The sequence below is a fragment of the Crocodylus siamensis genome, chromosome 5 (genome assembly GCF_052110815.1).
Source record: "Crocodylus siamensis isolate JL-2025a chromosome 5, ASM5211081v1, whole genome shotgun sequence".
Lineage (NCBI taxonomy): Eukaryota > Metazoa > Chordata > Crocodylia > Crocodylidae > Crocodylus > Crocodylus siamensis.
This window is the reverse complement of record NC_143399.1, coordinates 51,484,267-51,498,463: the sequence shown is the minus strand read 5'-3', so window position 1 is coordinate 51,498,463 and position 14,197 is coordinate 51,484,267. Positions and strand designations below refer to the sequence as shown.

Genomic DNA, 14,197 nt, shown 5'->3' with positions numbered 1-14,197 from the left:
CCTGGATATTACTGAGGGCAGAGGTAGGCTTTTGAAACTCCCACCTTCAGGACTTGAAGGCCTGATTGAAGCTAATGGAAAAACTCCCCTTGACTTTTATAGCTTTTGGATCAGGCCCTTGGGGAGGCTTAGGGTGCCCCCAGCATGACAATGGGATCAGGGAAACTCACTACTGAATCTCAGTGCCTAGATTTGAGCGCCCACTGTAACCAGTATAATTGGATGACTATCCAGTCTGGTTGTCACGTGCCAATGCAGGGATTGCTCCTTGCTGGGGCATTGTCCAATCCATTGTCAAATTCTGGTGGCACTCACTCTGTAGAGACTAATCCATGGGCTAATAGACTAAACATTTAAATTTCCTTGGATAAAATTTCATTCCAATATATGAGCCAGTGTTCACATTTCCCTTTTCCCAGCCCCAGCCTTTCTTATGTTAACATCCTAATAAGAAATGCATAAGGAAAGGGTAGCCTCATTTCCACCCAGAATCTCAGAGGGGTAGCATGGGGCTTTTCCAAGCAGTTGGTATGAGCCCAGCTCTGTTCTTGCTGCAGCCAGGGGGAGATCTCTCAGTGCTTCAGTGTTAGGCTAGTGCTTTTAAAAATCCCACCCTGACCAAGCTGTGGCCTGTGCCCCAAGGAGCTCACAGTCTTGTCTGAACAAGACAAGCTGAGAACACGAAGGCAGGCGAAGAAAGGGGCTGTGCCATACATCAAGTAAGAATACAGGAAGCAACGATAATTTTTCAGTTTAGACTACAGCTGGGAGAGAGGGAAAAGTAGATCCCCAGGACCAAGTGTCAGGCTATGGCAAGGACAGTGCTAGAAATGGGGTTGATGGAGAAAAGCAAAGACATTTGGTGGTCAGCACAAGGGGTGTTGATATAGATGTAGTGTGAAAAGACAGGTGTGAAGGCAAGAGTGAGAAAACAAACGGGAGCCTGAGGGAGAAAGCAGACAAAGGGCAGGGTTGGGGAGTACTAGGAGAGCGAAGCAGCGGCGGACAGATGCAGGATTGCAGAGCAGAAAAAGGAGAGGGCACATACGACAGACGGACAAAGAGCAGATACAGGGGCTGGAGGGAGAATGGTACTGTCAGAGCCCAGGGAAGGGAGAGTAGCTCCTGGAAGCTGAACAGATTGAAGGGTGGTGGGTAGGAAGTAGTTACTGCAGTCCAGACAAGTCTGGGGCTTTCCATGAGAGGCAAGAATCATTTCATCTTAGAGGGGAAAGGATGACGGAAAGCAGAATACAAGGCAGGATGGATGTAACCTCTGAGTGCTGGAAAGAGATCCCCCACCTAGGAACAGGACATCATGAAAGAGCCCACACAGTCTGCACTGCAAACCTGAGCTTTCAAAATACAGTTTGGTACAGGCAACACATCTACAAATAGCTGGAGAGCTGCAGAGCACAGAACCAGACATTAGCTTGCATCATCCCAGATTTGTTTTGTAAACAGTTTTAAGGCTGCTTAGTAAGCCACTAAACATCAAACACACACAGAGTTTGTCTGATGGTCTGACACAAAGGAGGGGGGGGGCTAATGGAGATACAATTCCAGGAGAGGAGAACATGACAAGAGAAGCAGAGGAGGGCTCTGCTTTCCCAGTGCTTGGTGCCAGGCTTACCTAGTGCTTCCTGCTGAATCCATTGTTGTGTTCTGAAAAAGTTTCTCATCCTCCGCCTGTTTTGACTGCAAACTCTTTGGCCAAGGATGGTCACTGATCCTGAACCTCAGATTGTATCAGTACCTTTGGTGAGGCAGTGTCAACACCAGAGACGGAGTGCCTTAGGCCAGCCGAATGCCTGGCATTTATGACATTCACCAGGAAGGTGGGAGATGTGGCCTCAAGTCCCCTTGAAAAGAGAGATTTGAGGCTGACCTCTTCACTGGCTTGAGGCTCTAACTCTGAAAACGCTTTTCCAGCCAAAACTGTTCCGCAAATTCAACAGGAATTTGCAAAACATTTGGGGGTCAACTGAAACCAAGTTTTCCAAATGAATAAACTATTTGCTAAACTACTAATAAGGCTCCACTCACTCCTTGCACTTTCCAATCCCCCCCTTCCCCCCCCCCCCCCCCCACAACTCCCCAGGTAGAAAATGAAGTAAAAGTTCTATAGAAACTGATCTCTATCTGCTGTGACCTGCAATCCAGGTAGCCCATCAGTGGAAGTGGAGAAAGCATTTTAGACCCCATAACTTCCCTGTAAACATAGGTTCTGTGCAGGATGTAGCACAATGAGCCTCAGTCCTCTACAGTCCAAGACCTGCTGGTTGTATGGGAAACCATCCAAACATGACCTGAAGCAAAGTTGCCATCCTGAGTCCTCAGGCCACTTGCAATAATGGTCAGCTGCAAGCTGTTTCCATGCTATGTAAAATCTGTGTCTGTATAGGAGATTAAAGGGATCTCTCCCAGCCTAGTATCTATAGCCTCAGTTAATAGACCCAACTGTATGAGCACCAAGGCTACACCAGACTAACTCTTTTCAGACCCCAAAGGGAAACAAAGAGCTGCCCTAAGTACAGATGTGTTATGCCACCATTGTCAACAAGTTGCATTGGGGAACTAATGCTGTCACCAAAGCCTTTTCTTTCTTGGAGGCATTAGAGCTGGTTGGGTCCACTCAGTCTCAGGCATGCCCCTGAAATACCAGCTGCCCTTGTACTATGTTCTTCCTGATAAAGACCTTAATGCACAACTCCCGCTCACGATAACCATCATGACAGTGAACATGTTACTGTTGAAGCTTAAGTTCAGTATTGTGCCTCTGGCTCCCCTAGGCTGATAGCCATGCAGTCAGGATGCTTGGCCAAGGTAGTGATAGGAAAAGGGTTTCCTGCCACCCTGCAGAAATTCCTGACATCTGCTGAGGAGTGCCACTGGCAAGTACATCCAAGTAGTTGTCTTCAGCTAAAAGGGTGATTGCAGCCCACCGCTGAGCCCGGAGAGCAGGAGGGTAAGGGAGTCAGCTGATCAACAAGACATCTTTCCACAGGGGTGGGGACCTTTCACCCCAATACAAGTTACAAATGGTAGGTAAAGAGCATTAGCTGCAGAGCAGGATTCAACCACCTTGATAAAGACACTTTAGCATACTGTAACTGAACACAAAACAGCAGACAGTGGAAATGCACAGTTTTACACAGCAACAGTAATCACATGGCAAGAAATAAACAGACCTTTCACAAGTGATAACAAGGGAACTAACGAACTTGGAGCAAGACATGGAAGAGGCAGCCTGAGTGGCTGGGAAGGAGCCATACACTGTGAAAGCAGGTTTGAGAATGGGAGTCAGGGAAGGATCACTGATACAGAAAATGCCAGTGGTTTGTTATGCATGTGAGAAGTTGCAATAAACTGTGCTTGGTGCAGTGGCCTGGCACATGCAAATCCCCACGGAGAAGAGAGACCTGGGCAGAGAGGAAGAAACCCAAGACAAACAGGTGCTAGAAAAGAGCGGAGGAGGAAAAGGTTCAGAGGCTCATGCCCTGCCCATGACTACACCAGTGGCATCATCAAGCACGCATGAGCAACTCTGAGGACTGAATTTGTTCCAAATTTCTATAAACAGGAGGGAGAGAGCAAAGGGTTGAAGTAAAAATCAAATTGCTTTTAAGAGTGGGAAGAAGAGAATGTGATGCAGTTCCTGGGGTAAAGAGGGAAGAAAGAGGGTGCATTATCCTCTTATAGGAGGTATCCTAATACTACTACAGTAAGAAGGGGTATTAAGCACACAGACAAACCAAGTCAGAGAAAGAGAAAGATACTCCCTGGTGAAGCCAAAATTGGGCATATCAATAGTGGAACATAACAAAGGTTGGACTAGATGTCCTCCTGAGGTCCCTTTCAACCCTAACTTTCTATGATGCTATGAAAGCTTTAAGGGAGAAAATGCAGAGAGAGCAACTGAGCAAAATGAAGGAAGAAATACAGATGGCTGCTGGGCCTGGAATGAGGGGGAGAAGCCACTTGCCAGGCTGTGGAAGAGGATTTTTCTAAGTATGACCACACCATTCCACATTATAGGAGTAGAGGAAAAATCCACAGTGGCAGCTGTTCCTACAGTAACTGCTACCGGCTTGAGCTTAGGAGGAAGCACAGTTGCCTACTCAGTGGTTTCTACAGCTTTTGCAGAACATCTAATATGGTTCACTGCCAGACAATCACGAAACTAAAAGGACAACTAAACTGATTTGCATGGCAATTCCTAGACTCATAGCCTCCGGTAAAGGCTGACCGTCTGATGCAAGAAGCCCCCTCACACTCCTCTAAATACCAACCTACACAGAAGTGAACAATACTACACTCACCTTACTCAAGCAACACAGTATGTCCTTTTAGTACAAAGACATATGTCATCCATAACAAAAAACATTGGTATAAGGCAGTGGTAAGTTACCAACACATGCCCTCAGCCTTAGGAGTAATACGCATCACAGGGATGTTGGAATCATCCCCCCAACCTCTGTACCAATGGAATTCAATTACTTTTAAAAGTTATATTGAAAGGACACAAATGTCATTAGGTAAGAAATGCATAGTTAAGCCTCCAAACAACTAACTAACAAGGAACAATGGTTACAATGACAGAGAGCAGATTTAGGCTAGATATCAGGAAAAACTTCATGGTAAGGGTGGCCAAAATGTGGAATGGGCTTCCAAGGGGGGGGGGTGCTTTCCTTTACCTTGGGGGTCTTTAAGAGAAGGCTGGATAGGCATCTGGCTGGAGTCATCTGACCCCAGCACTCTTTCCTGCCTAGGCAAGGGGTGGGACTTGATGAACACCTTCAAGAGCAAATTGGATGCTTATCTTGCTGGGATCCTATGACCCCAACTGACTTCCTGCCCTTTGGGCCGGGGGGGCCTGGACTCAATGATCTTCCAAGATCCCTTCCAGCCATAATGTCTATGAAATCTATGAAATCTGTTGAGGTCCCTTCTGACCCTAGCATCTATGAATCTATGAACTTCAGCTCTGCCCTGTAATGACATGATGAAATAACCACACAGCTAGGAGTAGACATTTTGGGGTTACCACGACTTCTGTGCTTACTTTGCATCTTGGAATTGCCTTGTAAGCTGAAAGACAATTATTTAAAAATGCCTGCCTGAACACAAAGCAGAAAGCTACCGCACAAGATGCCAAAATGAGCTGAAGGTTTATGGGAGTAACCTGAAAGTATTTTTATTTTAATCTTTAAGGCTTCAGATTCAGCAGTAACACCAGGACAGCTGGGAGAATCCAGCCCTCAGTGTGCAGGTGACCCATCAGCCATGATTGCTGGGCTAGTAAAAGTGGCATGTTGACAACAGGCAGAGAGCCCCAGGTCCCCAGTCCCAGTCAGAGGCATAACTGGTTAGTTCTGCACCCTGCAGCAGCCTCATCTGGGGCATCAGCTGCAGTTGGGCTGCTGACAGTGGTGTGCAACCCCCTTAAGTCAGTGCCTGAGACTAGTGCCTCAGTAACTCCCTGCTATTCTACTGTCCCTGTGCTTCTCCAGCCCTCCTGCCTCCTCTCCACAGCAGCGCTCTCTTCATGCCCAGCAGCACCAAGCCAGCAGTGCTATGGAGAGCCCTTGTGCCTGGATACCCAAGCTAGCAACAGGACCTGTAAGGAGCAGTAAAAGCTGAACCCAGCTATCTCCCAATGACAAGTCTGACTGCATCACTGCAACCCACAGGGACCATGCAGATGAAGCACGCTGGTTGGCTGAGTTGTGATTTCAAAATGCCCCTCCCCTTGTATGAGCCACCTGAACTGTTGATCTGTTAATCATAGCAATTAGATAAAATCATTAATGACTCTATTATATTACAACCTAATTTCTTCAAATATCATCTGTGCATAGGAGTCCAATTAAAATGAACAAAGTGGAGAGTCTGAAGTATCTGCGTTATTCCATTTTGAAGATCATTCAGGACAAAGCAAAGATGCACATGTGTGAAAGTTTTTAAAAGACCCTCTTTAATCAAGTTTACCCCAAAGTAATTACCAGATTTACTTGGAACGTTTCTGGTAAATCATTCTGGACTCAAAGAATAAGCCCTGTTAATCTGGGAAGGAGACACTATGGTGGTCATATACCTACAAGAAAGGGCTCTAAGTGCAAAATGAAACTCAGGTTTAGCCCTGGGAGTTGGGACCAGCAGCTCTAGGTCCAGCCCACAGAAGCAGATAGGGCACATACCTGCACTGCCTAGCACAGCTCATATTCCCTTCATTAACTTTATGCTGCAGGGCTACTAGAAGCCACTTCTGGACTTTCCTTACTGGGGACATCCCTCTCTGACATGCCCTAGATATGCAAACTAACAGGAGCTTTTTCCTAACTACTGAATGATTAGGCCTGCTGCAAGGCTATTGAGCTCTTTGCTTTCCACAACACATTTAATTATCCTTTGCAAATCCAATCTGGATCCTTCAGCAGTCTCTTTCAGGTGTCTCAAAGCTTTGGCAGTTTCAGCAAGCCGTCTGACAAGGCAGGGCGGTAAGAAAGAGCTTGTAGTGGCATCAGTCGGAGGCTGCTTTGAGAACCTGCGAAGAGACTGCTTGAAGTGCTGGAGATTTCAGCTGGCACTGTAATGAAGTAGTTGACACTGCTAATGTCCTGCCAGCACAGATAGGGCACTGCTCTGAAGAAATCCACTCTACTGATGGCCCAGCTGTCCTTGGTCAATCAGCACATGCAGTGTTTCCCATAAGGGGAAGCCTGACTTCCTTTTCTTTGCAGATGACTGACAACATTGGGACGAGAGGACAGAGACCAAGACAAATATTTGTGCTGAATTAAAAGACAAAGATTTCTTTTAAAATATCAGCCACAACTATATTCACCCTCTCTGTGGATTCATTTAATGCAGAGAAATCTCATTATTTGCCCAGTCTTGTCTACATCTCAGCACTTTAAGGAGCCCTTTCTGGCTGGTTTCTGACCTATTTATAGGCACCAATCCTATGTGACTTCTGAAGCGAGACTAAGCCCAGCCCCTTCCAAGGAACTTTGACAATCTTGAGTTTTCCTGTCACCTTGCCAAGTTATAAGAAAGGGAAGCCAGTGTATCGAGGTAGGAAGGGGAGAGAGTAGAATTAAGGTAGCCCAGGGTATGGTACTTCTGATTGCTCCTAACTGCAACCACTTGGCTCTGCAATCACAATGACACTCTGCCAACCAATTAGTAGGTTTTTAAAAGAGAAGTTCTCAGTTTTTTTCTTTAAAAACAAAACAAAACAAAAAACACACACACAGAAAACTCCCAAGAAATGTTTCTACAGCATCATGCTGATACCATAGAGCTGATTGGCCACCCATAGCGCCTCACTGATGCAGCTACACTACTTCCAGAACAGAAGCCTGCATGGCACGGCTCGGCACAGCACCACATTGCACCACTTAGATAGACCCAGGGATATTCCATGAAGCGTGGTTATCTCCTGGAAGATAGGAAAACAGTGTGTGGGGAGTGGTTTAGCCTGGGACTGGTGCTGGCGTTAGGTGTTCAGAGGACATTTTGGAAAAGACAGTATTCAGTTGAAATAGTTGGGGCATGTTCAGAGGTAGAGTGTGGGCACCCAGGGTGCCCACTCTTCCCAAGCAGAGAGCAAAGTTAGTGGCCAGATATGATTGGGTCTGGTTTTGTGTTTCATCTGAAACATGGTACCTGTAGCCTCAGAGTGACCCGAAACTTTGCAGAGCTCTAGTGCAGGGGTGGGAAAAATGTGGCCCACAGGCCAGATGCGGCCTGCCAGGCCATTCTATCTAGCTCACAGGGCCCCTAAAACATTTAGAAAATTAATATTTATCTGCCTTGGGCTTCCTGTCATGCAGCCCTCGATGGCTTGCCAAAACTCAGTAAGCAGCCCTCCACCCAAAATAATTGCCTACCCCTGCTCTAAAGCAATGCTGTCCTGGTAGGATAAATGCCCTCTACTGGACCACTCACAGTGCTTTTCCACAGGACCCCCCTTCTCCTCCCCAGCTCAACATTCAGTGGGTTGGACCGTGCTGAACTTGTGAGCTTCGGTCCACCTCTACAATATGGGTAACATCCAGAATAGCTCAATGTCTTCTAAAATTTTTCACAGTCACGCCCCTTCCAGGCAGGCAGGAACCAGACAACACAACATATTTTTCCCTGAATCTGGCTCCAAGAAGCAGCCTTCAAACCTGCTTCAGGAAACAGCCCCAGGCCACAGCTGGAGGCAATCTCCCAGCAGGCTTTGAACATGACTCCCCATCTCAACACTCAGTCACACAGACACACATCAGACTCCAGTCTTCAGGGCTGTTCATTTCTTTCACCAGGATCAGCCTTGACAGCTTAGCCCAAAATTCACCTCCCTGACTACCCAGCACCTTAGCTCACAGGAGTCAGAGGAGGGTGACAGCCTTAATCTGCACCAAAGTCTCAACAAAGGAGGTGATGAGGGACAGGCGTGATCCCCAGACCAGAGTCTGGCTTTTGTCAAGCCCCCATCCTGCTTCACTTCTCCTGTAAGCCAGGCTCATTTCTCCACCTGACATGGCACTCAGCAGCAGCTCCCTGGGCAGCAGGCCTCACAGCTGCAACTAATGGTATGTTTTGACATCTCTGAAATACTCCAGCATTTCATTTCAGCCGCAGGGAATAGGAAAGGAGGAGGGACATGATGGTGGGGAGCCAGAAAGGACCATGGGGAGTTTGCAAAAGCAACAGGCAACAAACAAAAACATGCCAAGGATGCAGGAAAAGAGGAGGCAGCTGGGACTTGGAAGGTTCCCAGGAAGTCAACCCCACTCCTCGCTTCCACACACCTCCAAACCATTTGTGCAAAGAAGCTCCATCCGCAGCAGCTCAGGGGATTTGATTTTTCACTTGAATGAGATCACGGTCCTTGGAAACCAGAGCCACATGGCTGCTGCACTAATTACTGGAGTGAATCTTCTTCCCAGGAGAGAGATCCTTCCAGCAGTGAGAAACAGTGAGACCTGGAACAGCAGCCAACCTTGATCTGACACCCAGCCTGGCAAGCGATAAGAGGAGGGGGGCCAGGCCTGGGGCCAGCCCTCAGAGCCAGTGCCCCTCCAGTGCTAGAGTGCTTCAGAGCCTCACTCACAGACACAGTAGGTGCAGAGGGGGAGGGCACTGAGGAAGTTAATTAACAAGCATCTTCCCAGTGTTAAAACAGTTATCTCCGGTCCCAGGGGGGCAGACACAGCCCAGGCCTTTAGCAGGGAAGCAAACAAAGTGTCCTGGCCACCAGCTGAGCAGATGACTGCTGCCATCTGTCACCCCAGCAGCACACGGGAGAAGAGCAGTAAAGAGTGTTTTGACAGCTCTCCCTCATTGTCAGCTGCTCGCTCTGGGGTTCAGATGTTTCCAGTGTGCTGGAGAAACCCAGTGGGCTGGAGGGGCTGAGGCGAAGATCCTGTGGATCACAGGGGCAGTAGAACAGCAGACTCAGTCCTGATAGAGTTTAGGTTTGCAGCAAGAAAGATATTGGAAGGGCTTCTCACAGAGCACCAACCTCCTCCGAACATCAGCACGGTTCTCAAGGAGAGCCCAACCCCTTCATCACAGCCAGCAGGGCTAGGGACTCCAGGCTGGGCCCACTTCACTCTCCAGTCACAGTTGCTGTGGGCAAAAGGTCCCAGTTCTCCTTGCCAGAGCACCAGCCACAACCTGTGGCTTCAGGTACTTGAGGACCAATAGCCAGTAGACCTGAACTCAGTCCTTAAGGCGTAGCTGCCAGATCCTCCTGAACGTCAAGAGACCAGGTAGATCTCTGGACCCATATCAGGAGGCACCTGAGTTTGGAGCAGAGCAAATATAGAGCATAAGAGCAAAGTAGTTAAGGGAGTTATAGCATCAGGGGCCAGACTGCAGGCTTGGGAACCCACGGTCACTGTGAAGTGAGGGGCCTCATGGGGGGTAGGGGGGGATGATTGTTTTCTCTTTGCAGCTGTCACTAAAGTCATCGAAGTGGCTGTGTGTGAGTGATTCACACCAGTGTATGAAAAGCCTGTGACTCACTGTACTGGATTCAGTGGGTGGGCTGCATTGACTCAACCACTCCGGGGGGGAAGGGGGCTGCAGAGTTGCAATCAATAGGAGAATTTTATTCATACTGAATAGAAGTTGACACTGGCCCACAGGACTTCATTGTGTGGCATTCGATACCCAGCTTCAAATCTATGGCTTCCTCCAGACAGTGGCAGCATCCCCGAGACGACAAAGGGGAGGCCGACTCAGAGAGCAGCAGAGATCCCATCTGCACTTCACATTAAAGAAAAGCAGCTTGTTCGCAGTTTAACTCAGCTGGAGCAGGGGAGACTAGTATAACTTTGTTCAAATCTCATCTCTGTAAGGACAGATCCACAATACACTGTAACCATGCAGATGGGCCATCCTCTAGCTTAGTCTGTTATTAGCACCAGAGCCTGATACTATACCATGGAGTGGGCTTTGGACAGAGGAAGAAAAGAACCTATCCATGGCAGAAGCAGCCAGGTGGGAGTGGGATCATGATCCTAGTGCACAGAAGTACAGGACACAAAAAGAGCCACATGCAATGCATGGCAGCCCCCAGCACAGGAAATGAAGGGAAGGCAACTGGGAGATGGTACTCAGTGGGAAAGCTCCCTGTTTTTTCTAGGGGACTCAGTGGAGACCAGTGGAGGGCATGCTTTCTGAGTTGGCCCCTGTTTTCAGCACTTCCTGATGCCACTCTGAGTAAGGGCCAGAGCTTCCTACAGGTGAGCCAAAACCCTTCTTCTGGCCAAGGGTTATGCAAAATACCTAAAGCAGCGGTTCCCAAATTCTAACAGATTGTGCACCACCAATTTAAAGCAATACAACCACCACCAATTTAAAACGATTTAAAATGATACAACCTTAAGTAGCACCAGCAAATTTTTCATACTGCCACATACCACTGACAGGTTGTGTGCGTACCACTGGTGGTACATATACCACAGATTGGGAACCATTGATATAAAGAATTTTGCGTTCACACCCTTAAACCACTATTGGTAAAAACAGACATCAGGTTTACCTGGGCCTGATTGTCCCAGGCTTTGCCTCACATCAAACCAAGTCATTTACACACTCAGCTTCAATGGCAATTATCTCAAAGTAGCCCCAACTTTCCCAGGAAAATGTGTTATCTTGGCTCTTTCACAGATAATTAAAGTGGGCCAATGGGTTGTAGGTTCTCAGACCACAAAATTTCACCCTGGGAGAAATCCGACGTCCGTTTTTAGCCCATAGGAATCACCAGATAGACCACACATAGCTGGCATAAAACTAGCTGGTCTGGGCCATGTAACACCAGGTAGCTGGGTTCAAGTGTCTCAGCAAACAACAGCCACTCTACAAGAGAAACTTAGGATGAAATGAAAGGGAAGTTCTCCAGAAGCAGCTCTGGTTGGATGCTGCCAAGGAGTGCAATTACTCAGCAGGTGGCCATATTCCAAGGATTTGAGGGTAGTGATGCCCCCGGTTTTACCACAGAAGCTGTCAGCAGTCAAGGCTGCAATTTTGCATTTCATCCAACCAACAGCATCTCCAGTCACACAGTGCCTCCTCCATGCTGCCATGCTGGATCAGTGTCAACTCAGAGTGTCACCACTTCCTACGGCATCATGGGTGGAGATCTCCCATCTGCATAATGAGCAGAGCCCCAGCTTCTGAAGCAGGATGAGATTACAGTCTGAGATAGTACATCCAGGGATATTACAGGAACAAAACGCCATGGGCAGGGTAATATAGACAGTGGCGTTCAGGAAGCAGATAGAGTTCCATTCATAGTCTCTCTCAAAGAAAGAAATGGGTTTTGCTACACATGAAAGCTACTGCTGAGCCCGTACCCTAGTGCTTTAAATACACAGAGACCACTATCGCAAGAAAATCTTTCCCACAGAGGCTCTTTTTGCAATGCAAAGAGCCAAGAACACTGCAGACACAAGACAAATAACTCCTGCTACAACTCAGGGACCAATCATTCATCAGGCCACAAATCAACATGCTTCAAGTGGCCCCAGGGAAAACACTGCTCACTCCATAGCTCTGCCTCACTTATATCAAAGAGAAATGTAAACTGAGGAACAACACTCAAGACAGGAGCAACATTGAGAAAGAAATCACGAGAACAGTTAGTGTAGGAGGACTGCAGCTCCACAGACTTGGAAGTGAGCACAAAGGGTAGGTGCATGACATGAAACATTGGGTTGGAAGGCAGCAGGCTTATCCCATCTGAAGAAAATCAAGCATTCAAAAACTTTCTAACCTGAAGGAGACAAGGTGCATTTCAAAGGCCTCAGAGCAGCAAGGCAACTGTGGCTTAGCTTAGAGGACTGCATCACTTCAGAAGGGCAAAGCTAACTGAGGGAGGCAAGGTGATAATAGGGGCTAAAGCTGTTTCATGGAGGCATATCTACATGGAGAAGTGGAGGGGCTGTGTACGGTATAGGCTGCAGCTGCATTCCTAGGGAATGGACATGCTAGAGCAATGTAGGGGAGAGTCATGCACTCCTGGAACATATAGATGGGTCAATATAGGGCAACCCAGGAGAGGGTCAAGAGTTGGGGGCTCTGGATCAGTAAAAGCTCAGTATGTTTTGACAGGAAGGATATGAGGTAGCACAATAGCAGGGGCTGGACTTGGTGGCACAGAGGGTCTTTCCTATCCTACACTCCTATGTTTCAAGCTTCCTTGAAGCCAGACAGTGCTCGCCCAGCAGAGACGAGGTCAGGGACCCACACAGACAAACAGGGCATGCTTCTTTAAAAGGCACTCAGCCCAAACATGGGGAGAAGTGTGGCCCATAAAGCTATGAATGAACCCCAATGAGATCCAACATCAGTGAAGCAGGAGCTAGAAGGGAGAGATACCAACAGCACTCTGAAGGAAACAGCTACAAACTAGCTTTAAAACAAACAAGCAAGGGAGTTGAGGCATAATACATCCAACAACACTGAGCTTGAAACTTCCCCTCCAGTGCCAGCCTTTTCTAAACGTGCAGCTCCAGAAAAGAGCATCTTGCCCCTCTCCTTCCCTGGTGCACCTGCTTAGTTAGCCAAACTTCCCCCGATGGTGTCCATGATCCACCTTAAAATAACTGAATGGCCTCAGAATGCAGGAAGGCTACCTTAATAAAAACTTTGTCAAGCCAAAGCTTTCCTGAGCATACCTAAGCCCCAGTGGCACAAAGAATTCTCATAAAAAGAAGTTCCTCTTAAAACTTCATAGTCACCATTGAAAGTGCAGCATAATTCACCTGGACTGAAAGGTAGCCTGGGAAGGAGCTGAGTATACCACAATACCACACACATACCACATCGAGCAAAAGACCAGCCCAAGTCTCAGAGGGGAGAAATGTAAAAGACACAATACAGCGCCTTGCATTAGACAGAGCTCCTGACCCTCCTCTTGCAGTTCCTTAGCATGCTTTAGTTAGAGCAGCTACACATAAACCCAGACTCCAAATGTACCCAGAAGGAAGAAGCAAAACAAAAAGCTTTGGAAAAAATTCAGTGGAGATTAAATCTCTTCATATGATGAAAGGAGAGAGGCACCCACAGCCTAGAGAGGATATTTCTTTTCCTTGAGCATCTGTAAAAACAGGGGTTGGAAAGCATAAAGCCATCCGTTCCCCCAACAGGTAGCAGCACACTTTGGGATCTGGCTCCAGACTTGGTCTGCCTGTGCTAGGTAGGAATGAACAATGCCAAAAAAAAAAATCCACAGCCTTATCTACTTTTAGAAAGCAAGTGAGAAACATCAGACCCGCTATCTCCACGAACAGCAAGCAAAAGCAAGAGCTTACCTTCAGTTACATGCATGGCTCCTGCACTTTAGCTGGGTGAGGTTGTGATATTATTCCAGAGACATTATTTGTAATATAAAGAGAAAAAAAGGCAGAGGAGGGGGAAGGTGGTGAGGGGGGAAGAGGAAGAGAGACAAGAGGAAGGCGGGGGGGGGGAAGAGAGAATGAAAAATGAAGGGGGAGGAAGGGGGAGATAAAAGAATGAAATAAAAAAGGGAGAAAATAGAGACAGTTAAAATCTGTCTCCTGCCCACACAGTGGAAAAGAAATTTCTGACAATCAGAAAGAGAACTCGCACATATACCAGAGGGGGCAGACGGGGAATAACAAAGGAGAAAAAGGAGACTCGAGCTAAATCAAAACAGAAAAAGAAATGTCCA

The 14,197-nt window shown here is 47.5% G+C and overlaps 1 protein-coding gene across 1 annotated transcript in view; it reads right to left on the bottom strand.

Annotated features, from left to right (window-relative positions):
• Positions 1-13,878, bottom strand: part of CACNA1E (calcium voltage-gated channel subunit alpha1 E) — a 353,537-nt gene extending 339,659 nt beyond the window's left edge. The window contains exon 1 of the mRNA XM_090047888.1: positions 13,818-13,878. The gene's annotated coding sequence lies outside the window, so the exon portion shown is untranslated. The remainder of the gene's footprint in view (positions 1-13,817) is intronic.
• Positions 13,879-14,197: the final 319 nt, after the last annotated feature.